Below are 25,792 nucleotides of genomic sequence, written 5' to 3'. Positions count from 1 at the left end.
ATAAACACATGTTAATAAACATGTCTTGATGAAAAATTAGACCTGTGAGGCACCATTTTCCAAAGGAGGAAAGCCAGCAAGCAGTGGTTCCATTACTTAGAATATTCTCAATCGATTCTGACAAAAAGTAGAAAATGTATTTCAAAGAGCATCTCTGCATGGTCTAGTTAAAGACTTGGACCACCTATGTATCTAATTTTTATGGCTGTATCAGATGAAAAGCTCTTGGTGGTAGACCTTTCTCTTTGAATGAAAAGAAACTCCCTTGATGAACTCTGTTGGCACCATTTTTCCTTGTGAGGTATTCCTTACAAGAAACTCTCAGAATTTGTTGATCAATTCCGCCTTCCTACTACCCTTCATTACTAGTGTTAGATCTCATAGTTCACTTACTGGGGAGATTCTGCTTTGTTCAGTTAGTTACTTGTATGGGAAGATGTCATATAGGTGTAGACTTTAAATGAAAACAGTTGATGGCATCATTGCAGCTTAGACTATATGAAGTGGACACACAGATATGCTTAAACAAAAGCCTCATCTCTCCCATTAAATGGCTATTTAATACTTCCCTTAGGGAAAGAGGTGGAACTTCCACTGTATTTGGGAGCTTACCTCCCAGACATTGATGGCCTTCTTTGATGATGCTCTTTAATTTAATTAAATCCCAAGAAGACTGCTAGCCTTGTTTTGTTAACAAACTGGACCTTCCTACAGTACACAGCTCTAATGGCTCCCTGCAGATGGTCTTTCCATAATGCACTTGAAGAATTTTCTGCTCCTGCATTTTGAATTTATAGCCTATGTCGTTATTTGCAAGGCCATTAGCATGTGATTTTCCTTTTGTTTCTTTTTCTTTTTTTAAAATAAATGACCACCCAAAGAGATATCAGAACAAAATGAACCCCAAAAGGCTAGATTGACAATACTCATAAACTTACTGCCTGTCTCCAGACACCATAGTAACCATATTTCAGAATTGCGCATGCTTGATTTGTATAATGCAGCGGGTGAAGTCAGATTGAGTGGGACTTGAAATTCTTTGCTCAAGTCCACAGAAATATGAGTGCCCTGATTTGTAATCTGTATTATCTGGGCTGGCTTGGTATTTATAAAATATTACATGTCCTTTGTGTTGAGGAAATGAACATTTCTGAGGTCCGTTCAGTAAAGTTCTTTGTCCCTTGGAAATGGACAGTTGGTGGAGGAGGTCAGGTGAATCCAAAATAGCCTTCTGATCACGTGACAACAGAATTGTCCTTACCAGTTCCAAATACAGAATTTGACTCTGTTTTTTGTTTTTGCTTTGTTTTGGTTTTGGTTTTGTACTAGCTCAGTTTCTCCAAGGCAATTACCTTTAAGAGGCCAGAGGGAGAAGGGGTTGGAGGTACCACAGGTCAAAGAAAATGCAAGGTCAATCAACTATCTGTGTTCAGAAGGGTTCTCTCACTGTAGGTGGCTCATGACACACAGCAGAAGCTTCTCTCTAAAGTCATTGATATTTCCCATAAGCAATGGAGCCTATCCTCTTAGGGAACTGGGTAAAGTGTTATTGGAAGACTGCCCTTTCTTTTTAGTCTCAGACTTTTGACCTTTTAGGCTCTAAACAGGTTATAGCTATCTGAAGCCCCTCCTTAAGGTGTAACATAGATTCCGAAATGGCAGATGAGAGTCACAGTTTTATCAGAGACAACTATACTGGCCTTGCACAGGGTGAAGGAAGAGCTTCAGGGAGAAGGAGAACACAAACTGAAGCTTTAAAGTTCAGTGAAGACTTGGCATGTGACAAACAGACAGATAATTCCAGAAAAGGAATTTCAGACATAGGAAATAAACAACATGCACAGAGGCCACTTGGTGCCATTTACCAGACTTATAAAAATGAATATGATATAAGTCTTGCATTTGTGGAGCTCACAGTCGGTAGACTACCTATTCTGACTTGATTTCCCAGAAATGAGCATGATTTCCCAGGGCTGGCCTCAGGAATGTGCAACCTCTTCAGTCACACAGGGTCCTACAGTCAAAATGGTCCAGAACTTGGTTTAATGCTCTGCTATTGCCCACTTGAAACTCTTAGTAATTTTTAATTAATGGGTCCCAAATTGTCATTTTTCAATGGGCCCCACACATTACAAGGACAATGTTGCTTGTACCCCATACACTTTAACATGTGTCAGCCTGAGGTGAAATTGAAATATTCGCCAGCCTCTATTATACCCTTTCTTCTTATGCGTGTCACTGTAGCCCTGTCCCAGTGTGGAAAGCTTCAGATAAACTCACTCCTACCCAGTTTTAGAGGAGTTCAAGGCTTTCTCTTCCAAGGACTATTTGCCTTCTAAAAGAAATTAGCAGGCAAAGGATGGTGTTCAAAAGAATGTGTGTTTAAGGTGGATTTTTGGTTTTTAGTTTTGCTCTAAACAAGATATTTATCATTCTTATAGCAATAGCAGCAACAATAGCAACATTTGAACTGGGCTATTTACAAAACTCATCCATGCACAAGGCATAGTCAGTCAGCTGGTTACTGTGCTCTATTCAGAAAAGGTAAGTTAACAAGCTAGATGGATCAGCTAAGTTCCCGAAAACAAGCATGTCATCCTGTGTCCCATGGGGGCCAAATGCCCATGCACAACATCTAACAGTCTTGGTTGTAGCTTGTAGCAGGAGTGAGCCCTGCCCCTTCCTCCCTTGCCAGCATCAATTAAAGTAGACATTTTGAGTGCCGAAGCAGAAAAGGGTAGGTAGTGTCTGGCTGAAGGTCCCCATTTATCATGTAGGCACCTACTACATGGGCAACTACCACATGGGCGCATCTAAGCCAACTAGCCTGAAGATACATCAGACAGATTCTCCCCTCTTTTGAACACCTTCATCGGACTGTCTGACTGACCAGCATCTCTTTTTAATTGTTTACACTCTGATCTTTCAGAGAAGGAAAGCTGGTTTGCTCTGTTATTTTAGCTAGATAAACCTAAAATGAAGTATAAATCTTAATGTGTTAATGAGCTCCAGTTGAATTTAAAATTGACCTTTCTGCACTTGCGCTAAAGAAACAAAAAGGGATTTCTTGACATTTTGGCAAACGTATTCTACTGAGAAAAGATTTGTCAACTTGAGATGTCAGGCAACTTACTTTTTTCTAGAAAGAGGGTACTTTTTCTTAATAGCTTTGGGAGGATTGAGAGAAGGCTTAAGAAGAATAGCAGAAATTACATGTAACAATCATTTATGCACTTTAGATAAAAAAAAACTAAGACACTTGCCCTTTGCTTTTAATGAGACTCAGGGAACTGGGACTGGTGATTAAAGAAAATTTCAGGCGCAGGTTATAGGGAGAGGGTTAACTTTGTGGATACACCACCAGGTGCATTGTGATAAATATGGTAGAGATTTAGTTATGAAGTCCTCTCTAAATCCTCTATAAATCTTACTTATTAAATCCTCTTTCTATATTCTGGGCATTGTGCTCTGTTCTATGGAACAAAGATAAATGTAATAAACCCTTTGCTCTTAGCTAAAAGTATAGATGGGAAGGTAGACATTTGCCTGATTGGGACATCTGATTGCAGCAGAGCCCATCTGACTCTAGTTAAGAAACTGGATTTCTCATCCAAGGCTCAGGGGCAGGACCCTAAGGAGCAGCAGCAAGGCAATCCAGAACTAGAGTTCTGGCGGGGAAACCAGACAGGAACTGAGTCAGACCAGATAGTGTCAAGACAGGCGCAGGATTGCTGGAACTGACCAAGGCGTATAAATCACAGGGAGTTACCAAAGGCCTAGTTATTGCAACTGGGGTAAAAAGTCAGAACAGGACTGGAGGCCTAGGGAGACTTCATGCTGTACACCATGCTTTCCAGGAGCTTCCCTGGCTTTGGAGATTCTCCTGAACCTGAATAGGGCTGGGCTGCTTACTAGGAGTAGTTTTAAGGAGGCCTCGTGTGTGGTCACTTAGAAAACAGTGGTGATGAAATTGAGTTAGTTTAACTGTGAAAGGAAAGTTAAAAATTGTTATGATTTCTAGAAAACTGAAAAAAAAAGAAAGTTATTTCTGACAGTTTATGAATTGTACCACTTGGTTAGTTAGGAACGATGTATCCTCAGACGTCCTTATTTGGTTGGTGAGTCTCCGAGTCATTGAGACAGTGGATATTAGAGAAACCCCATGTAAAAAAGCACTTAACTGATCTACAGGAATAGAGACTGCTCCAGACTTTGAGAAGGCTGTCTTTTAAGTACTTTCTGTTCTGAATCTCAGATAACCCACTTCCTGCTGACCATGCTTTAACTGAAAACCATTTGTCTTCTCCCAGTTTACTCCTTTCTTGGTATTACTATAGCTGAGGTCTAACTTACCAGTCCATTTCTCTTCAGGCTCACTTAAGGATTTGTCACACATGGTAAAAAGTCACATTTTTAAGCTGTAGTACTTTGAAAATGGTATCAGCTTAAGGTTGATTTTGTACTTAGTACTTTAGCATACAGAAATGAAATTTTGGTTGATAGGTCTAGAAAGTGGCTCTTACTGCTTTTTAGGTTTCAAGGAGGATCTAAATTACTGAGATATTAAACTATGAAACGTGGCTGTAGTCACCGCCCATGAAAACTTTTGCTCCATGGAATGTACTTGAGTCTGTATACCGCTACACAGATGATGGTTGTTTATCTGCGATGCTTGTGAGAGGGCTGCCCCACCCTTTTTCTTATCATAGCAGTTCAAGGGAGTAGAATTATGTTCTAGCCCTTAACATGCATTTCAAAAGCTTCAGGATAATTATGTTATTTGTAATAGCCTCTTGAAACAGATTTTTAGTCTGTAAGTATTTACATATATCTTCAAGATAGTGAATTGTTTTTCCTTTTTTTTTCTTTTGAAGAGTTGAATGAAAAATTACACTTCACTGGATAGTTTTCATAACAATCTATCTTATCAGACCTAAGCCAAGTTGTTCAGAATGGAAGCTGGAAAGTTTTCTTTTGCCTCACCCCACCTTGACCAGACATTGCAACATGAATTTGGAATTGGGACCATATGTGACCCTTATCCATCTATTTAATATCTAATCCCAGCAAAGCATAAGCAGGCTCTCTGCCTTTGTAGTTTTTCATGGCTATGACCACACTGTGTGAATTACCACGAGGAAAGGGCATGGTCATTGACAGGCGGATAAAGGATAGTCTTTCCAAAGGACATTGTTCCTGAAAAATATAACAGCTTTTAAAATGTTCCTTTCTTCTTTTGGTTATATCAGCTGTTTGCTGGTTGGAATAGGCATATATATATATATATATATATATATATATATATATACTACTATTTTTTGAAACATTTTATGATATACACACCAGATTCTTTTCAGTTGGCATATTTTAGGCTTAAGCCACTGTTTTGTTGACTGTTGATGCAGAGATTGGTTCAGTTAAACAAAATACGTATGAAATGCACCCCCACCAGCCCATGTCAGGCTCTCAAGCAAATACTGAGACACAAAGATGATAGAGACAGTGTTTGTACCCTCTGGGGGTTCACCGTTCAGTAGGGAAGACAAATAGATAAATAGATATTTTCAACATGTTGTGACCATCTCAGATGGAGGAATACAAAATATACTGCTGGAGCCAATACAGGGACATTGTGTCTGCCTCTTAGAATCTGTTTTTCCATAGTAGTCATCCCTTAGCCATGGTTTTGCTTTTTGGGATTTCAGTTACCCATGGTCAGCCGTGGCCCAAAATATTAGAAGGAAAATTCCAGAAGTAAACAATTCATAAGTTTTCAGTTGTGTGTAGAGTTCACCATTTTACTCACCATTCTGAGTGGAATGTCTACTCACCACTCAGAATGGTGAGTAGAATGATGAAATCTCACGTGTTATGCTCTGTCTCCTCCAGAATATGAATCCTTCCTTTGTCCGGAGTCTCTGTTCTGTACCTGCCCACTTGCCATCAGTCGCTTAGTAGCCATCTCAGTTCTCAGATGGATTGTCATGGGAACACAGTGCTCGAGTTTAACTAACCTGTACTTTACTTAATAATGGCCCCAAAGTGCAAGAGTAGCAATGCTGGAAATTTGGATGTGTCAAGAGAAGCCACAAAGTGCTTCTTTTAAGTGATAAGCTTTGTATGTATGGGGCAGGGGACATAGTGTACAGGGTCCGGCAGAAGTAAGGCCTGCTTGAGTGTGGTTGGGAGGGTAACAACATGGGTGTAATAATTCGCAGTTTTAATTTGAACATTTTCACCTAAAATGTCATATGGTGTGCTCGAGTGTGATATCATTATGTGACAGAATTACATGCTTATGATTTTGTAATAAAAGACTTTGTAATAAAAAGGGGCATTATTTGTGCTGGACCCTGTACCTAGAGAATTGTACTATCTGTGGTTTCAAGCATCCACTGGGGGTTTTGGAATATATCCCCTGTGGCTTAGGATGCACTATTGTACTTGCTGCTTACTGAATACATTTTTAAATCTTCCTCAGATCTGACTGGGAAACCATTCGGATCTTCAGCCAACCTTAATAGCCAACCTTTTATCACAAGGAGAAATATTTACAATGAGGTTGCTGCTGAGAGCAGGCTACATTTGGGCTCTGGGACGCCTTGGGCCATTGTGGAGGCAAGGTTTACAACTCCAGTTCAAGGTAGTAGTTCTTTTGGTCTTTCTCTTCTCCATGGTGAAGAAACAGAAAATGAGTGGAGGCAGGAGGAGGAAAAAGAATGGGGGAGAGCTAAAGAAGCACTTGGAAGAAGGAGTAGAGAAGTAGGGAAATTAAGAGGGATGTGTGGTGCACCCTCCTCCCACCCCTGATATTTAATGCCTTCAAGGATAAAAAGGGGGCTAAGCCTGCAGCAGAGTTCATATATTTTCAATAAGCTGTATTTCTCTATCTGGTCCTTCAATTCCTTCTTAGCAACATTCACACAAACCTTTGTGCTCAGGGCCATTTTCAAGTACTCAAGTTTTTTTCCCCTGGAATTCACAGGCCATGCTCTGTTCTGTTTTATTGCTTTCAGCTTACTTCCTGTTCTCTTGATTAAAAACTAAAGCCCCTGTAGAAATGATAAGAAGTTAAAAATGGAGCAGACACCAAGCATTGCTTACTGGTATCCACACCCTGTCCAGGTGAAGTGAATCTAGGGCAGTTGGGATAAAAATACTGAGTGGAACCAGCTTTCTGCATGTCTTGTTCAAGGGAAAAAAGAATCGCCTCAAAGGCTTTGCTTTTTCGAATTTTCTTGTGGAGTTATTTAGATAAGTTTAGAACTGTTTATTTTTTCTTTCATTCTGCCGTCTCGTGTGCAGATGGACAGGAAGCCTCCTATATTTTCTTGATTTAGCTGATGCTAAAAGGGATACATTTGCTGGCACTATCAGGGGGCCAACTGAAAATGATCACCTCTGACAGCACAAGATGGACTAGCTCTTTTTTTTCACCTCCTGAGGGTTGAAACACTCTCAACTTTATTAACGGGAACTTGCAGGGACAAGCCTGCTAAGCTTATCTAGTTCCAAATGAACACTTTAATTCATCAAAAGCTTACATGGAGGCTATGCAGGTTTACAGAAGAAATATTGTGCAAACGCCTCTCAGGGGTCTAAGGCAGGGATCTGGTTCTGAAGCTAGAGATTGTTAGTTTTCCACAAAAACTACCTAAGTCGTTAGTATTGGGAGCACACTGCGGTTGTGGCCTGAGAGGTTGTTTGTAAGAGTAGAGTCTATAAGAGAATGTCAGTCACCCAGGATGCAATGTTAGTATGTTCTGCATTTGGTGTGAAGTAGGGGAAAAATATGAGGAAGATCTGTTTAGATATGACTTGGAGTGTATTTATTAAGAGCGTGAAAACTTATTTCACAAGAAGGATATGGTTAAAATGAAATATCAGCTTCACAATAGCTGAGAATTCAAAAGTAGTAGAACATGCCATCACAGTAGAAATTTACATATTGAGTGGTTTTGGCTTCTCATTAAGCCCCTAAATTTCTGAATAGAGGTTATGTGCATATGTGCATACGTGTTAACTGTAACACACTTTTCTTTATCTACTTTCTTGTTCACCCTTAATATTAGAGCAGGGGGATTCCGTTTTTGGATTTAATTGTACTCTTTTAAAAAATCCCCCAATTTATAATGGGTACAGGATTTTAATTAAAACGCATTTTAGGCAAGTCACAATGATAAATTTCTTGGAAAGGCAAATAATCAGTTTTTACTGTTGACTTACTTTGATGCCAAGGTTGGTGTTTATTTTGGGGGATGGTGCTAACTTGGGATAATCATAAACCAAAAGATTATCATGATCATTTTATTACATTACTTTAGTTAAGGAGAATACACATCAAAAGGAAAATTGTGTTTGGCAGCTCTTTGCATAATGGCCTTTTGTTACAAGGAAACATAGCTCCTTCCCCTAGTGTGTGTAGAACAACCCACGACACTTCTGGCAGCCGGCCACGGAGTCTGTCCTGGCTTTGGCAAGAGCAGATAGTTTTGGGTCTGTTGTTCACATTTGATTTCCACATTACAAATTTTGAATGAAGTCTTTACTGAACTCTTTGTCTCGAAGTCTGCAGCTCCTCACATCAGGGGCCAGTTAGGCGCCGATCCTGACATGCCAATTTGACACCTGAGTACTGACTGCCATTTATCCTGAACGTGGATTCCCCCCCATCTCTGGCCCTCTGCTGGAGGGAAGAAGTAGGGTGTGGGTATACTGCCCTCTGGTGTCCATCTTAGAGATGTGCTGAAAAGCCAGAGCTCTTTAGGAACCTAGGGGAGAAAATGCTTCAAGTCTTTAGCTGGCACTTGGGAGCCGACATGGAGACGCCTGCCAGAATGGCAGATCCTTATCAGAACATGCGGGTACCATAGTCCATAGACTTTCAGCTCTGGGAAGGACCTTGTGCTCATCCATTTCACTACCTTTACCATCTCATTCTACACACATTTATTGAGCATCTACTATGTTTTTAATTTTTAATTCAGAAGATATTAATTATATACACTGTGTGCTAGGTAGGCACTGTGCTCTGAGGCTAAGGAAGCAACAGGAAAAAAATACAGTGACAAAGAAAATATCCTGCCTTAATGGAACTTAAATTCTATTGTCAGGGCAGGGAGTGGTGAGCCAGGAGGCGGCAACCAAAGAAATAAGTCAATTTAAAGTCAAATGTAAGTGCTATGAAGAAAAAATAAAGCAGAGTAGAGTTAAAGATGGATGAGGGGGTGGTGATAGCTTAGATAGGGTGGTGAAGCAAGCCTCTTCAAGGAGGAAGTATTTGAAAGGAGATCTGAATGAAGTGAGGAACAAGCCATTGGGAACCTGCTTGGGGAACTGAGGCCAGAGAAGGGAAGAGACAGGCCTAAAGATTCACAGCTTTTTCATGGTGGAAGAGGGCTCGAATACATATTTCCTGATTCCAAAACCGATGTTTTTGTCTTTGTGCTGTATCTGGGTAAAATAACAGAAAAAGTCATTGTGGAACAACTCCTGTGCTCCAGGTAACTAGAGTCTGGGTTGGGAGACACACAAACATGAATGAAGCCGAGTTCCCTCTGGTTAGGAGGCTAAATGTCGACATGTTTGTTTCTGTCAGGTAAAAGTCAGCACTCACCTGCATTCATGGCTGTTACAGCCCAATATGATGTGGTAATCCTGTGGTGTCTGGGATTACCCGGTTGAGTGCTACGTGGCCCACATGCCTTAGAGGACACATCTACAGGATAGCTGCAACGTCAGGCCACTTGCTCTTTCTCCCTCAACCCCCAACCCCTGCATCAGCAGAATGGCCATTTCTTGTGCTGTCCTGGGCTCCATAATGGGATTGAGGGGGCCATCTTGGCTTGCTTTGAGCGGAAGTCAGTCAGGAGGACTCTGTGGAGGGAAGATCTCTATTATTCACCAAGTGATGGGAGTGATGCTCGAAGATCATCAGATTTGGAGACAGGGTCAAAGCACTAATGAACTGGAGCCCTCGTGTGACTGAACTCAGTCACTTGGGATAGACAAAGAAGTCGCTGCCTTTGTTGAGAGCCTGCCCCGTGTGCACTTTCTGTCATTCCCTTGGCCCTCCCTGCTTTTACCTTTGAACTCCCATTCCTTTCATGGGGCTTATCTATACTGTGCGTTTGGGCCTAGGATCTTTCTTCAAAAGAAACAGCCCCTTGTTCTCATTACCTTGTATACAATGATTCAAAGATTAGAGGGAGGATTTCTCTGCTTGACCTTTAAGGCCTGCTTTTCAACTTCATAAAATCTATTATCATATGTACATAGGATGTTATATCTGACAGCCTAATTACAGACATGCCTTTGAATATAGCAGTAGGCAGTAGGGGGATAATAGGTGCCTGGTTTAGTCTTTATTTACCTGTGGTTTTTCTACTACCAAAGGGATGTTTTAAATGAGCATTTTTGAAGTAAAGAAATATCTAGCAGAACACATGTCCTTTTGAAAGATAAGTATATTTTATCTCCGACAATAACATACCATTTTCTGTCCACCCTCCGACTCAGAGAATGACACATATGACAATCAAAAAATGAGAGTTTGAAGTGAAATATGATGAATATAATCTGAGGTCAACTCTTAGTATGGCCTGTGTGAGTGTAATCAATCTCCCAAGGAAATAATTGCCTCCTCCTCCCAGGGAGAGAAATGTTCCAGGAGGTTGGTGGGAGGGAAAAAAGTTCTTTCTTTGCCTGTGGTGCTGGCTGATGTCTGGGACCTCTTTGCTGCATGTGCTTATTTCTTGGGGCTTTCAGATTCCTTCTCAATCTCTACCCCCCCTCTTCTTCCTCTTCCTCTTTCTCTCTCATAAATCAGCTAGTATATATTTTTTTTGGCTGATCTCCATTTCTGTTTCATCCAGCCAATTGACTCCTCATTTATCAGTTAACAACTAATTGTGCACCCTAGTGTTCTCCCAGCCCTGGCTGGGGAAGAATTTGCACTCACTGACCTCATTTCATTGTATATCTTGCATCAGCATTGTTTTTGGAAATAAGTGACAGTTGTGCAGAACTTAAATGAAAACAATAGTAAAGCAGGAGTTCTGCATGTTTTTAGCTGACTGATATTTTTTTTTCCTCTTGCAACTTCTTCCAATAGGTGCTCTCTGCTTCTGTTTACCACTTGTTTTTGTAAAGCTGAAGGATAGCAAAATGATCATTTTGTGCACAATAGGACTTTAAAAGCATGTTTTCATTTATCTTCATTTCCCCCAAGAACAACTCTGGGAAGGATATGGGATCATTCCAGTTTGATGGAGAGACAGCAAGATGTCATTGAAAGCACTGCAGACATAACCAGACAACCTGGTCTCGGTTGGCTGTCCCTGGAATGGACAGGTGTCTCCTGAAGACCCTGGAAGTAAGCTGTCCTCTGATAACAAAGCAGAGAGGTGTCACTGGAAGGTGTTACCATCATTAAGGAGGTGATTTGCCAGTGAGAACACTGGCTGAAGAGAGTAACTGAGGACATTTTGCAAAGCCTGTCCAGTTCTGTCTAAGGACATGGGTGTCTAAGGGCAGGTTTCTGTGGCAAGTTTATCTTTGTGGAGATTGTTACAAAGACCTGTTGTCCCTGAATATTTACATGATTTAATTAACTCACCTGGTAAGGATTCCAGGCTCACTAATCAACCTTCTGATTATACAGACATACCTTTGTTTTCTTGCACTTCACTTTATTGTACTTTATGGATGTTGCCTTTCTTTTTCCAAATTGAATGCAGGACCCTCCACCAGCAACAAGACTACCACTTACTTTATTGCAATACTCACTTTACTGACATTATCTGGAACTGAACCCACAATATCACAGAGGTATGCCTGTAACTTATCTTTTTGTACAGCTGGTCTATGGAGGGTATGACTATAGAACGTGAGAATCTAGCCCTCCTAGTAGTAATAATTCATATTGCAAATAAATACTTAGGCATTCTAGTTGCATATGCTGGCTTCTTGGGAATGTTCATAGCATCACTCATGTGAACTGTGGGACACTGTCAAAAATCAAACTTTAATGAGGAGAACTGAGGACCAAATTTTGGGCCATAGTACATTTGTCAAAGTTAAACCTCCATTGTGAAGCCTTGTTTTGGCTGCTACCTGGTGACATCCTTCATTATCATCATAACTACATGTTTATTTTTTGAACATCTAAGGAGTTTTGTATTTATAGGCTGTGTAAACTTGTCAAAAAGTAGCATAGGACCTTCACTATATTCTTCTCTAGAAATGGATGTTCACAGGGCTGAGAAATGGCCACAATGTGAGATGGAGACCAGAAGGCAAAAAGAGAGAAAACTCTTGAATAGGTGAAGGGAGTGCAGCTCTTAAGCCAGCGGGGTAACAATGAGGCTAAATTCCACCTGAGAAGAGGGGATTGGTCACACAAAGTATTCGAAAATTCATAACAGTGAGAAAACACCAAACCTCACAAGTGAATCAATTGGCGCTCTCTTCAAAGACCTGAACAGTTCCCTAAACTCAAGTTTTGCTTCTGCCCACAATCTAGGTCTTGGTTAGAGCCAGGAGCGGAGCTTTCCCTCTATATTTCTATCATGCCCTTCCTCTGGTTGCTACATCTGCTTAACGAGGAAGCTAATGGCATTTGCCTTGGATCACTACAGATACTTCTGTACCTTATGTACATATCTCATAACAACTCTTTGAGGGCAGAGTTATATTCATCTTTAATCCCCAGGGGCTAATACCATGTCTAGGAAAATGCCAGTAAAAGCCTAAATCACTGCCTTGTTGAATGAAGACCTCTTTGTGAGTGGGCCTGTTCTATCTTCTTCATTCCAAGTCTTGTCCATGACAGGACTAAAACAGAGAGTGACTGAGGGTGTTGGAACTGAGTCATAGAATGCACGGAAAGATAAATCATCTTGTTCCAGTTCCACGTTTTACAGGTGTGAACAGAGGCCCAGAAGATTGAAGCCACTTCTTGAGGTTATGTAGTTAGTGACAGAGGTGGGACGAGAGGCCAGGTTAGCAGATTTAGGATGGATAGGAAAGATAGGATGGGAGTTACTAAGCAGCGGTACCAGCATTTAACAATCGCCTGGGGCCCATTAGGCACCTAGCACTCTATGTTTACTCCATCCTGTTCAAAACTTCTTTGTTCTAGAGGGAAATCGTTCATTAGATTCCAAAGGGTCCTCACCACTTGTCTAATGTTCCTCTTGTTTATAACCAAAGCCTGATTTCTGGAAGAAGTAAAGACCACCCACAACACAGTGGGAAAAAATCCTAAGAGTGAATCATTGTTTCATACAGTCACCCTTAGAAGCTAACTAGATGGCTATTGCTAGTGAGTGAGAAAAAATATGTGTACATTCCAATATCATGTTAATTATACACAGTTGTATCAGATTCCTCATTCTGTTGATGGTGGTGTTAGAGGCTCCAATCTGTTCTTCCTGGATGTAATTTTATGAGGGTTCAGTAGTGTCATGGACCAGGGATCAAATGACCTTAGGACTGTAGGAAATCCTATAGAAATTGAATTCTGCTGGGAAACTGCTGCTTTGTGATTACTATTTTCTGTTGCTGTAAACAGTATTAAGCATCAAGTTATTGTCCATGAAACCTGAGAAAGGAGTTCAGTAACCACTACAGGTGGAGACCGGTGGTGATTCCTATGTTTTTCTCTACCTACAAGATGCACTGTATCTGCAGTTATAAAATGATTGACTTTGAACTTTTTATTAGTGAAGATAGATGCTTGATTGTGCTTACAAATCCCATTGAGTTTTCATGCATACTTTAATAAAGTGTATATTCTTTATTTTTTAATAAAATGTGTATTCTTTATTTTGACAAGATTATATTTAAAGTGTTTTGATGAAAATTTACTGAAAATTTATCTTTGCTAGATCTTTTGTCCCTGGGGATTTGTTGTAACTTTTTATAAATCAAAAGGTTTATTGATCTATAGATTTTATATTATTCTATGTGTGAATAGCTGTTGCTATATTATTGGAGCAACTGATTGCTATATAGACAGGGTGAAACATTGATTTTCATGGACTTTAGTATTATTTGCAGAAAGAACGTGTTGAATTTTAATTTCCTGAGAATGTCAACTTGCCTTGCCTTTCAAGAAATTAATCTTAGGCTAGTGTTTACTGATGTGATATCAGTTTCAAGTAGTTGATCAGACATCATATCATCTTATTACATTGCTATCTGTCAGAGGCATTGGCACCCCTTGTACTCAGAATCCCATCTTTCCTTTTGATGGCATGCACTTAGCACCAGCATATGAGCAGTAAATGCAAAAACCAGTACCTGGCACAAAATAGGCATTTAATTTTAGATATCATTTGTTGAGAGCTTACTAATGCCGGATACAGTACCAAGCTATCTATCTCTATCTGTATTTATTTCTGCCTGTCTCTATCACACTCAGTCCTCAGAATAAATCTTGTGAGGTAGGCACTATCATCTCCTGTTTACAGGGGAGAAGCTGAGACTCAGAGAAGTCACACAACTCACCCATAGCCACATTGCTTGTCATCCATAAAAATGATAGAGCTATGGTCTGAACCCAGTTTACCTGATTCTGGAGTCTACTTCTCAATATCATATCTCACAAACAGGCTGCAGCTGGCTTTGAGATATTAAAATCTACCCTGTCTCCGACAAACAACGTAGTAAGACTGCCCCCATATCCCCAACAAAAGGAGGAAGAGAGACTCATGCCTGGTGAGAAAGTCTGTGTTCAAGCAGTGCTATGTGTCAGCAGCTGTCTGCCTCCACGAGTCCTGGAAGGGAAGTTTCTTGGAAGGGAGTTTCCATACTGTTTTATTCAAAGACCTGAATGCTAAATGGGACCACCTCAACATTTCCTACTTTTACTGTTTCCTAAAGTGAAATACCCAGTGGGCTACTTGAAACACATAAAGTAAAAAAACAAAACCTCTATCCAAAAAGGAATGATTGTCCAGAATAGGCAGATCTGCCCTGGCTAGTGTGGTTCAGTGGACTGAGTGACAGCTTAATAAACCTAAAGGCTATGGGTTTGATTCCAGGTCAGGGCACATGTCTGGCTTTCAGACCAGGTCCCTAGCTGGGGGCATACGAGAGACAACCTATCGATGTGTCTCTCACACATCGATGTTTCTCTCACTCTCTCTTTCTCCTTCCCTTCCCTTCTCTCTAAAAATAAATAAATAAATAAAAACTTAAAACAGAAGAATAGGCTAATCCACAGAGATAGAAAGTACTCTAGTGGTTGCCAGGGAGAGGGGAGAGGAGAATGAGGAATGACTGCTAATATGTATTCTTTGGGAGACAATGGAATGTTTGGGAATCAGACAGTGGTGATGGTTGCCCATCTTTGTGAATATACCAGAAGCCACTGAATTGTGCACTTTAAAGGCGTAAATTTTATGGTATGTGAACCATATCTTTTTTCTTTAAAAAGGGAATGGAATATCTATTTAGAACATCCATGTCTTTGAGGGTCCACAGTGCTCTGGGATGCCATTTGTGGGCTATGGCTTTTGACCAAGAACAATGGGTAACTTTGAAATCAGCTCAGCTCAGGATTTGGTCAGCATGGGCTAGAAGTTATCAGTGGAGATTTTTAACTCCCTGAATACAAATTTCCTATGAAAGTCAGAGCGCCAGTTTGATTCCCTGCCTCTCTGTAGGGTATTCAGGTAAAGGCTGCTATTTTTTTCCCCTTGGAAGAAATGTAAATAGTTAAAGTGTAACTTCCCCAAATAACTTGATTTATCTTGAAGTGCAGCAATTTGCTACACGTGCATTTTTCAGAAAGCACTAATCAATCCCAGGTCAGAATCAGTTAAAGCGCCCACAAATTGATAGTGAGGTCTTAAGAAGGTTCAGCAGCTTGGGAATGTTAAATTTACTTGCTGTAAATTTCGAATAAGAACATAAAGAATCACTTTCCAGCAAGATGATGAAAATTCATCATGTTCATTATGTGTTTCTTCAGAAGCACACTACATTAATTTTCCAGCTCAACTAAGTGGAGGAAGTAAGGTTTCTTGTTACGAAAAAGTTGCTCTGATGTTTAGAGAGGCGGTCCAATTCCATTAATGAATTCAATCTGCTCTGACTTGCAATGCTATTTAGTGTGTCCTAAAAACCCTAATGTTGGTTGTGTCACAGAAACCAGTATCAGGTTTTTTTTCTCCTTTAAAACAAGGCTTAGAAAGTGTTTATAAAACTGAGTTTTGTTTCCCAAGGACCCAAATTCTCTTAGTCTACATTTGATTATCCATGCTAATGGTGGAGAGCAGTAGTGTGCTGAAAATAATATCTCTTTGCCTGTGGGGTAGGTATTGGTACTCATTTTACTCTGAGAGATGCATCAGAGTAAAAGCAGGAGCAAAATAAAGAAGTCCCACTGGTCAGCATCTCCCCTTACAGCCCTCTTCAGACATCTGTCCAGCTCTAGGCTGTGCTGGAGAATGATGGCATTACCTCTGAGCCCAAAGGGGCCTTCTGCAAGCTAGATGAAAATAATGAAGTGTTTTTGTGTTTAAAAGGCCTCTTGTTAACCCTGGCCAGGTAGTTCAGGGGGTTAGAGTGTCATCCCAATACACCAAGGTTGTGGGTTCAATCCGTGGTCAGGGCACATACAAGGATGAAACAATGCATTCATAAATGGGCGGGGCAACAAATTGATGTTTCTCTTTATATATCTCTCTTCCTTCCTCTCCCTCTTTCTAAAATCAATAAATAAAAAATAAAAGGCCATATGTTCAGTTGCAGGTCGACATTAGGAAGTAAAAAGAAAAGCAAGTCAATGAAGTGCATGGACATTAGTCACCCTTTCACCTACTTTGCTTCATTTGGTTAATAAGAACTTGAAAGCAAGGTAACCTGCCCCAGGATACCTGAGAGTTGCTGGCTTATCTTTCTAGGCCTTGTAAAAAAACAGCTTTTCATCTTATTTTAAAGAACCCAAAAAGCTTTGTAAACTATGCTGTGGTCTAGAGAATTGCTTAACATTTCCTTAAATGTCGCCTATGTTGTTGTGCATGGTAGCAGCTGTTAAATAGCTCCTAGCAATGTGGCCCAGAAATTCAGATCCAGAAGGGGTGGTTGTACCTTGGCTGCCTTGGTCTCAGAACCTTCAGGTCTAGGATTCCTGGTTCCCTGTTTAGCCTCTATCTGCCTGGGCACTTCTGACAAAGCTGAGTTCTAGGACACTTGCAGCTTGGACACTTTTTTTTTTTTTTGGCCCAACGTCTACTGTGGTCATGCAGGCCTCTCTGTCAACACCTTGCCTACTGACTCCTTGACACCTGCCAGATTCTGCCAGTCTAACAGAGTCTCAGGGACGGCCTTTGCTAACCTGTGTTTTTGCTGTCTGATCTGAATGTTTTGGCATCCTGAATGTTTTGCATAGTCATAACACATATTCTTGTGACAGATCTCCGTTACCATGGAAATTGGGCATGGAATATCTATATGATAGTCATCCAGTCTGGATTTCTGTGGTCACTTGTTGATTATCAGTGCTAACGGAAGGGAGAGAAGCATAGGTAATCTGATAGAGTGGATGATCCAAAATTCATTTGTATTTGATGTGGAATTGACATGTACAGTCTATCAGGCAGCCCTATTTAAACAGAGATGGCTCTGAGTCTGGTCAAGACTTCCATTTACAGTAAAGTGTTAAAAGAAGATAGAGAAGGGGAAATGGGGCAAATGAAAAGAATAAGAGGGAAGAAGAGCAGGTAGGAAGGGGGTGGATAGAAAATGTGAAGAGACATACTGAGGGGTGGAGTGTTTCTATGTGTTAAAACAAGTGGAGTGCCGAGTGCTTCCAAAGGTAACTGGCTCGGCTCGGCTGGGCTCTTCTTTTTCCTTCCGTTCACTAAATGTTAACCTCGAGTTTGCATTTCTATCACAGTTGCAAGCTTGATTACTCTTAACAAGTGCTCCTCAGATAGATAGCCACCGTTTCATTATACTTTACACAGAGATAAAATTTAACAAGTGCTGGCAATTATGGTGAAGATCTCAGCCCTTAGCAGAAAATGTGAGCTTGCAGGGTATGTGATTAGCCATGATATTGCTTTGGTGCTGGGCCAGGGGCTTATGGCTAATAGTCTGTCTCCCAGTGAGAAGATGGGAGGGAATATCTGGGGTCTTCAATAAGTAGGATCGCTGTGGTAGCATTTAAGGCTGTCTCCTCTTGGAGCAATTGCTACTTTGGGAATGAGCTCTGTGATAATGAATCCCTGGATTGTATGACTCGTGGAGATCTTTACAAATGATAGTGCTTTTGACCCGAAAGGAATTACGAATTTCTGTCCTCAGAAGTGCTAGGAAGATTAAAGCCCCCAAAGACCCTAAATAAGCTATTAATGGCAGAGTAGAGGTTGGATTTCACACCAGGCAGGAAGGTCCTTCAGAACAAGAACCATGTGTGATTCTCTTTCTGGCTCTTGGCACCCTTAGTACAGTGCCTGGTGCAAAGCAGCACTCCCTGTACATAGGATTAGAGGCTAACCAGGTAAGGGAGCTTCTCCGCTGTTGCGTTTCCCTGGCTTTATCCAGTTCCCTCACTTCCAGTGTGCTCCTTGCCACCCGCCCAGGGCATGCTTACACCCAATTTCTATTTCATCAGCCTTGTCCAAGGGTTTCAGAAGAGAACTCGACCCCATTGTATCACTTCTGCCAAACAATCTGGAGTTTTCACCTTTACGAAGAAGTCAGCTAGTAATGATAGTGGTGTAAGTTATTTTCTCAGTTTGTGAAAAAGTGCTGTATTGGTCTTCTGTCAGCCTGGCCTTAAAGTTATTTTGTGGAGTCCCTTGTTGCCTCATTTTGAGCTGTGACACCTGGCTCAGCTCTAGACTCTGTGATCCTGGCAGTATAGTCAGCCAGCTGTGACCGTTGCCATCTGGCCTGGCCTTTCACTCTTCCTGCATCGAATTTGACTAAGGCAGGAAACTATTTCCATTACCTTTTTGTGGATGAGGCATACCAGTGGATTTACTTTTCAAGTGAAGGAAAATGATACTGAGAGGCATTTCCTTGTAGCCTGTATTACCAGAGAGCTCTTCATCAGCAAGGCAGTTGGGAAAGAATATAGAGAGGTACGTTTGTAGGTGCAGAAGAACTGATTCAGAGAGAAAAAAATAAAAAATACAGAATTAAAAAGAAACAAAATGTAAAGATGTAACTGGGGGAAGAAATACAATATCTTTCTTACCAAGAACATCCTTTCTGCAGTAATTTTTAATAAGTTGATGAGAGCATTGTACTTCCACAGGGTTTGAGATATGAGAAAAAATAAAGTATATATTTAAAATAAGCCGTTTGGGGGAAAGGTCTCTGATGAGTTGCTGTTCACTGTGGCTAAACTATAATGATGATAAAACACAACTCTTTTGGAGCTTCCATTTTGGAGATTTTATTGAGGTACTCAGTTTCATTGTTCTCTTTTCCTTTGGGATAACAATAGCTCAAGCTGACTGCAAGGGCTTTGATCAAGGTGGTGATGTTGCCCGTTGATCTCCTTCTAGATCACTGGCTGTAGAACTTGCTTCATTCCCAGGCTAAGAACCACATTTCTAAAGGGGGGCTGTCACTGAGATTGCAGTTTCAGTGTGACAAAAGCAAGCTGGTAGGTACTTATATGTTCCCACACAGAATGCTTCCAGGGTTGAAACTGACCACCTGGAACCCAGCCACCAACTACTACCTGTCTTTCAGACAGGGTAATCTTGGACACCAATTGCTTTTTCTTAAATGTTATAGGACAGAAAGGCATCTAAAATGAGTTATTGCTGAACACTCTAGAAAAACAGGATCTGATACTAAAACAAAGTAAAAGAAGCAAATACTATGTCTTTAAAAAAGTCTCCATGTGGAAGGACGAGTGAGAAAGGGAGGCTCTGAAATATTATGGCAGGGGCAGTTTCGAGTTTAATATATTAAATTATGTCTTAAGGTTAACGTGAAATGAACTTTACTATTAAATAGTTACTAAGTTATAAACAGCTTTTCCAGCTTCTAAGTAGCATTTTTTCTTTTCTTTCACACTTTTATAGCTCAGAAATTTTGTGATTTTTCGTAGCTTACAATCAAATCTAAACTCTAGCATGGATCCCTGGCTGAGTGACTCAGTTGGTTGGAGTGTCATCCCAGATACCAAAGGTCGTGTGTTGTATTCCTGGTTGGGGTGCATATAGGAAGCAACCAATCAATGTGTCTCTCTTACATTCATCTCTCTCTCTCTCACTCTCTCTCAAATCAGTTAACACATCCTTGGGTGAGGATTAAAAAAAAAACTCTAGCATGGAGTCCTGGTCCTTTCCTAGCCTGGTCCATGAGGTTGGGGGCTAACTTGTCCAGCATGTTCTTATATATGGTCCTCACAACCATCTCATTTCATCTATCAATATGACATTTATGGAAAGGCGCCATGTAGACATTGCTAGGTGTATTATGATATAACACTGTATTATTTCACTTAAATGGGGGTTTTCTTAGTTCATCATGCATCCTACCTGGGTCCCATTAAAAAATTATGAGGTGCCTTGGGGAAAAAGGGACTAGGATGTAGTAGGAGAGGGAGGAATTGACCCAGTGAAGGAGTCTGAATAAACACCATTGAATAATAAAAATAATGGATATGATCTATGCCTTATTTTTATATTTTCTGTGATTTTCCAGTCTCCTATAAATTCACCCCAAATCATAAAAAATGGAATTGACTAAGCAAACTGTGATATAGCAACACACCAGAACATGATATAGCTACATGGAAATGTGTATGTGAAATAGTGTTATTAATAATACAGTAGTTAATATTGATTGAGTACTTATATGCCAGGAACTGTTCTAAGCATTTCATATATATTTTATCATATAATCCTCACGACAACTTTCTGAGGTTAGGTACTATTATTTTCCCAATTTTACAGGTAGAATATCCAAGGTACCAAAGATTAAGTGACTGGCCTAAGGTCATGTATCTAGCATAGAGCAGAGCCAAATTTTGAAAAGATATATTGGGGCTTTAGAGTTCGTATTCTTCATTACTATGTTAAGCTGTCTCTGTACATTAAAAAGAACTTCAAAAAGTATTTAAGCCACCCTGACTGATGTGGCTCAGTAGATTGGGCATCATCCTGCAAACTGAAAGGTCACTGGTTTGATTCCTGGTCACGGGCACATGCCTGGGTTGTGGGCCAGGTCCCCAGTGGGGAACACATGAGAGGCAACCACTCACTGATGTTTCTCTCCCTCTCTTTCTCTCTTCCTTTCCCTCTCTCTGAAAATAAATAAAATCTTTTTTAAAGGTATGTAAGTATAGCTGTACACATACAGATACATTATTGAAAACAATTTGCAATGATAGATTTAACATTAGAGTCATTCTTTGGTAAAGAAGCTTAAATTCCTAAGAAAAAGCAAAGAGTGAGAATAGTTTAGTGTCATGAACATAAAGGGAAGGCAATTTAGGAAGGGGGATCTCAACAGTGTCAAATGCCAGCTGAGTCAGTAATTAATTTAATAACTTTAAGCAAGTCATCTAGTCTGCTTTGATTGTTTCCTCATCAGTAAAATTTGCTATTGCCTTACAGCTATCTTTTGAAGATTAATGAGATACTATTAATAAAATCCATGTGGTTGCCTTTGATAAGAAAGATGTTTGCAAAACACAAAGCCAAATTGCAGACCATTTCCTAAGGGGTAAAACCAAAGGCAGAACATGTGTGAATTTTCCAAAGGTTGTGCAGTAATCTGAGGTGTTTTATATCCTTCAGTTCATGTTCAGTGGTGTAAACTGAAACATCTTGGTTTTTGGAGGGACAAAAAAAAAACCAAAAACAAGCAGATTGTTAATTTGGTGTCATGGAGGAAAGCCAACTGATGGATGGACTAATTTTTTTTCACTTTTCATCATTCACTGTAACACAGTGTGTACTGTTTGTGTTGTGTGGTCCACATCTGTTGATTTCTCATTCATTTGTTCACTCAGTGCTAACACACACTGAGAGCCTCCTTTTTACCCAGAACCTATCCAGGTGCTCAACTTAGGATGGATGGGACATACAGTCCTTGTCCCTAGAGCACTTGTGGTGGGAAGATGGCTTTGTAAGTATAGGCTGTCATCACATGTCACTGTGTACAATTTAGCATCATAGTCACAACCTATGATGGGAGTTCCAAGGAGATAAGTAGGCTGTTGATTCTTTTTCATTAAATTGGAACTTTGTGTAATCGTTCTCTCTCTGTAACTAAACAAAATACAAATGGATTGAGAAGTAGAAAAGACGACAAAAACTTCTTGATACAGACTTCTAGACTTTAAGGCCCTGTGGTTTTGTAGGCAACTGCTATGCAAGTGATACCCAGCCCTCATTAAAATTAGCGTAGCTAAAGTTATATACAAATACTTCCCATGTCCTCTCTGATCACTTATATAAGTCCAGTGCCTTTGTCACATCTTTGTGACAACTGTTCAAGTCCCACCTGCTCTATCTTGAATTATCCATGGGCCTTACTCTGTTATTATATTCAAAGCAAGCTCTCAGAGACACCAGGCAGTCCTGGATCAAGAAGACAGCCTGGTATTTCCGTTGATTTTGTTTTGAATGTGTTTGGCTACTGCAGTTAACTAAGTTTAAAGCTACCTTCTACACTTTTACTAACAGGAGAGCACAATAATGCTGTAATAGACTTTATGTTCGTCTCACCCAGGGCAAAAAGTGTTTGAATGCTATCTCAAATTCTCAGTCATTTATATTATTTAATAATCACACCACTTTTAATTAATTGCAACTACCAAGAGTACATTATTAAACTTGTTTCCGACATAGTTATCGCCAATGGGAAAAATTCTTTGTGTGACTCTATTTTAATGGTTGCATGTAAGTTATATAAGAGTTTAATAAAAAAGGGTGGTTGTCTGAGGGTCTAGGGTCTATTAGTTCTTTCTTTGTTGGTGCTTCTTTTCCATTTTGCTTTTGACTCTGGTTCTCATGTTATAGTCTTCATAAAGAAGGGGTAACAAGTAGTTCAGAGAGCCCAAGTAGTCATCCCAGTATGATTTTTTTCATGCTCCAATGCACTGCTGAAACTCAACAGCCTCTCCTGTTTTTGAAACATGTAGCTTTTTTAGGAGGGATACATCATAAATCTACAGCAGTTAATGTGTGTCAATATGAGATGGCTGTCTTCAAAAGTGTACAACCCATTTAAAAGCAGGTTTTTAAAGAGAGTTGAACAGATAAGCCACTGTGTTCTTTAAAAAGCAAGCTTTTTTAATTGTTAATGGATTTATAAGTAGCTCTTATGTAAGATAGTTCCAAAACACCTCTCCTAGCAGGAGGGAAAGTAGTATCATAAAAAGTAGAAGACTTGGACTCAGGAGACTTTGGTTTTAGTTGTTGCTCTCTCAGTTTCCTCATCTCTGAAATGGCAGGGTTTGATGACCAGTACGCCCAGACCTAGCTCTACATCAGACTTGCCTTGGGAGCTTGTTAAAATGTAGATTCTTGGGACCAGTTCCTAGACAGTCTAAATTTTTATAGGTCTGTGGTAGGGCCTAAGAGTATGTATGTCTCACACGCCCCCACCCCCAGGAGATTCTGATACATATCACAGGTTTACAGACCAAAGTGTCTAGGAGTCACTGAGTTACATGATTTCTAAGGTTCTTTGCAGATTTAATATGTGTAATTCTAATACCAAAGATTTTCAATATAAACAATAAATGAAAATAAGCAGAATTGAAAAGAGGAAACATGTTACTATTTACCTGTCACGCTTTTGTTTTCTGGAATCAGAGTTCTTGGTGTTAGGCCCAACTAGAAGATGTTGGTGAGGTTGAGGGCCCACCAAGTGTGCTGGAATTAGAATACAAAGTTCTGGCCTGGGAAAAGGAAGTGAGTACTGTGAGGTCATGATTTCAGGTCAAGAATCTGAAGTCCAGGTATCTGGGCAGGCAGGAAGGCATAGAGAAGAGCAGAAGCCTATCTCACAGGAGTTAGTTGAGATTTGAAATGCAAGTGAGAAGTAGATGAAGACGGTTGGAAACCACAAGAATATGATTTCGGTTCTTGGAATGGCTGATGGTCCATGCGTTAGTAAAGAAAGGATGTGGCTGTCTACTTTCTGCCCTGATTTTTGAGTGCACTCATGGCTGTAAGGGGATGAGAGCAAGTGCATGGACTATGGTTGCAACAGAAATGTCTCTTAGGTCATAAGGCATTAGAGATACACCAGGTCCAGTATTCTCACCTGTGGTTTGTCACTGTAAGGGCTAAGGGAAACGATTCTGACTGGAAAGGGATAATATAGCCAGACAGTATGGGCAAAGAGACAGAAAGATGGAGGTGGATCTGAAGGACCCTGGGGCATCCAGTTCCAATAACCCAGAAAGATTTGATAACACAGAATAATGAACAATAGTGAAGGGTTCCTGACATCAGTAGCTTCATTTAAAGGAGAGATTCTTCATTTAATGGTTTTCCACTGATAGCAATGACCTGTATAGTACATTTTGCTACTCCAGTTGAAAACCCAGAAGAGTGTGGGAATCATACAGTTGATTGCCTTAAATGGGCAATCTGAAGATCTATGCACAGTGTCAGGGTGGGTCAAATGGTACCTGAGAAAAGTTCTGTGAAGGGCAGTGGCAGGAGGAATATTTTTGTTATCCCTGGGATGACCAGGTGGGGGAGCCAGTTATTTGGTTGATCCTATAATCTATGTTAAGACATTCTTTGAGATAGTATTTGATCAGAAATAGCAATAATTTTATTTATAATATCTCCTTAGTTTTCTGCTATGTATTATTAGAAACATATATTTGGGGTAGATAAACTTATAAAAATAACTACAGTTATAACCCTCAAAGTTTAATGTATCACAGATTGAAAAACGCTTTTTTGATTTGATAGAAAATATGAGTTTGACTCTTGTTTACTGTGCTTACTTGTTGATATCTGCTGTGCACACCACATTTTTTCTCTTCTGGGAGACTTCCTATTTTCCATTAATTTTGTGGTCTTATCCTTTCCACAGATAATCTTTAAAAACAGTTCTGGGCTGCATCTTTCTTTAAACCTATAATAAACCGGTACCCCCTTTAATTTTTTGTTTGGAAATAAATACATAGTAAACATCACAGTTATCAGATACCATGAATTGTGTCTATGATTTTCATAACTATGCCTTCTCAGTAGCTTACTTTTGTGTTTCCAGGGTATCTCTTTTTCAAAGTGATGTCTCCATTTTGTCAAAGTCACCATTTCTTTCATTGTTTATGTTAAACCTTTAATGTTCATATCAGTATACAAATCCTTTTGCTTTGTTAGGGAAAGATCATGTGGTCATTGACCCCTGCACAATGCCAATTTTTACAGTCTTTTATGCTGAGATGGATTTTTGGACAATGAAGAGAATTAGGCAGGCTAGACAAAAGTACACAGTCTTGAGCTCTAACGTTAATAAAATGGTCAGGCTTACCTTTTCCTTTGAAAGGGTTTTTATTTATTTCTTTATTTTTAGAGAGAAGGGAAGGGAGGGAGAAAGAGAGGAAGAGAAACATGGAACAGGTGCTTCTTGCACACCCCCAGCTGGAGACCTGGCCCACAATCCAGGGAAGTGCCCAGACTGGAAATGAAACCAATGACCTTTTGGTTTTCAGGATGATGCCCAATCCACTGAACCATAGTCAGAGCCTTACCTTTTTGTTTATACCAGTGTCATCATGTCGTAATGTATAGTTGGTACATGGAAGCACCTTAGAGAGGCCTCCCCAAGAATGTGA

General features: G+C 40.1%; 1 protein-coding gene across 1 annotated transcript in view; it reads left to right on the top strand.

The window, feature by feature from the left end:
- GPC3 (glypican 3) overlaps positions 1-25,792 on the top strand; it is a 435,757-nt gene that overhangs the window by 180,611 nt on the left and 229,354 nt on the right. The gene's annotated exons all lie outside the window — the stretch shown is intronic.

Source organism: Sturnira hondurensis, unplaced genomic scaffold (assembly GCF_014824575.4).
Source record: "Sturnira hondurensis isolate 20B ecotype Veracruz unplaced genomic scaffold, ASM1482457v3 Scaffold0004786, whole genome shotgun sequence".
Taxonomy (NCBI): Eukaryota; Metazoa; Chordata; class Mammalia; order Chiroptera; family Phyllostomidae; genus Sturnira; species Sturnira hondurensis.
The sequence above is the reverse complement of the archived record's forward strand: the minus strand, read 5'-3'. Positions and strand labels throughout refer to the sequence as shown.